The sequence below is a fragment of the Otolemur garnettii genome, unplaced genomic scaffold, assembly GCF_000181295.1.
Source record: "Otolemur garnettii isolate 467f Iridium unplaced genomic scaffold, OtoGar3 scaffold00034, whole genome shotgun sequence".
Taxonomy (NCBI): domain Eukaryota; kingdom Metazoa; phylum Chordata; class Mammalia; order Primates; family Galagidae; genus Otolemur; species Otolemur garnettii.
The window spans coordinates 8091954-8094124 of record NW_003852429.1 but is presented as its reverse complement, the minus strand read 5'-3'; the positions used below and the strand labels follow the sequence as shown (position 1 = coordinate 8094124).

The 2171-nt window shown below is 36.1% G+C and overlaps 1 protein-coding gene across 1 annotated transcript in view; it reads left to right on the top strand.

The window, feature by feature from the left end:
• The window catches only part of SLC15A1 (solute carrier family 15 member 1), a 40851-nt gene that overhangs the window by 37829 nt on the left and 851 nt on the right, over nucleotides 1–2171 (top strand). The gene's annotated exons all lie outside the window — the stretch shown is intronic.

The following is a 2171-nucleotide window of genomic DNA, read 5'->3' as shown; positions in this document are numbered from 1 at the left end:
ATAAAGGCTATGTTAACCAGTTTGATGAAAATATTTCAAATTGTATATGAAAACACCACACTGTACCCCATGATTGCATTAATGTACACAGCTATCATTTAACAAAAAAAGGAACTTGACCTAACCCTCACATCTTACACAAAATCTTTACATTATGAAAATAAACTTAAAATTTATTATAGATCTACAAGTAAAATGTAAAGCTAAAATTCGTATAAGAAACAAAAAATTTTGGTGATATTGAGTTCTTAGATATGACACGAAAGCACAATTTATAGAAGAAAAATTTGAAATTTGATGTCATCAAAACACAAAATGTTCCATCAACGTCACTCTAAGAGATAAAAAGATAAACTGCAAATGGGCAGCAAATATTTACAAATCATCCTATCTAACAAAGAATTTGTATCCATAATATGTAAAGTACTCTCAAAACTGAATAATAAGAAAATGACCCAATTAAAAAATAAAGTAAAAGATTTGAACAGAAGTCACCACAGGAGATATACAAATGGCAAATAAGCACATGGAAAGATGAGCAACATTGTTGCTCATTAGGGAAATATACATTAAGACCGCAAGGAGTTATAATGCGTCTATTGGAGAGATCTGATAAGTTTTACAAACTGACAATACCAAGTGTGGTGAGGATGCATTTCTAGTGGGAGTACAATGGGGCAGCCCCTCTGAAGAACACTCTGGCAGTTTCTTACCAAGGTAAACACGTATTTACCATATGACCCAGTCATATCACTGCTAGGTATTTACTTGAGGGAAATCCAAATTTACATTCACATAAAAATCTGCACATGGATGTTTATAGAAGCTGTAGTCCTAATAACCAAAGATTGGAAATGACCTAAATGTCCTTCAGTGGGTGATGGATAGACAGACTATAATACAGCCATACAATGGGATATTAGTTAGCAGAAGAAGAGGAACAAACTATCGCTACATGCAACAATGAGAACAAATTTCAAACGCTGAAGCTGTAGAAGAAGCCAGTCTCAGAATACTGCCTTCTATACAATTCCATTTACATGATGTTCTGGGAAAGCAAAGGAAACTGTAGGGACACAGAACAGATTAATGGTTGTCATGGGTTAGAAGGGGAGGGAAAGGTTGGACTAAGGGGGAGCACCATTTGGGGACACATAATCTGATTGTGACAGTATTTGTGAACAAGAGATATGTTAAAGTTAAGAGTAGGTCTCCTATTCACTTCAACTTTCAACTCCATTCCCTTTTCCGCTGTGGCCACATCTCTGACAGTTTTTAATTTTAGCTTTAACTTGTTAGCACTAAAACAGAAAATAATAGAGATAGAAGTCTATTATTAGAATGACGTCTCTTAATGTATAAATGGTAGAAATAAACTTACACTTGCTATCTCTCCTCACCTCCAGTTTGTTCCACATGGTTAGTATTTATCATATGTATGTTTCTGCATTTTCTTGTTCTGGGTTGAGTCTAAATAATAGATCAATAAATAGTATTTGCAATATGACCATATAACTATTATTCACTGTATAATAAAACTATAATCAGGGGCAGGCATGATGACTCGCACCTGTAATTCTAGCAGTCTGGGAGGTGGAGGCGGGAAGATACCTTGAGCTCAGGAATTTGAGACCAGCCTGAAGAAAAGTGAGACCCCCCTATTGCCACTAAAAATAGAAAAATTAGCTGTGTGTTGTGGTGGGCACCTGTGATCCCAGCTACTTGGGAGTCTGAAGTAAGAGAATCTCTTGAGCCCAAGAGTTTGAGGTTGCTGTGTATACACATCTTAAGAAAGGAAATGACTGTATTAAAACTGTAATACTCAATATAAACCCATAACGCTTATTATCTTGCATCGTGTATCTCTTGTAATTGCAGAAGTCAAACACGACTTGAGTATTACAATTTTAATACAGACATTTGCCACAATGCCTGGCTAGTTTTTCTATTTTTAGTAAAGATGGGATCTCACTCTTACTCAGGCTAATCTTGAACTCCTAAACTCAGGCAATCCACCCACCTTGGCCTCCCAGAGTGCTAGGATTACAGATGTGAGCCATAGCGCCTGGCCTAAACACATTTTTTTAGACATGTTCTCATGAGTGAGTGAGCAAGGGCAAGCCTAGGGTTGCCTACTTTTCTGCCTTTATTCTTTTTTTTTTTTTTTTTTT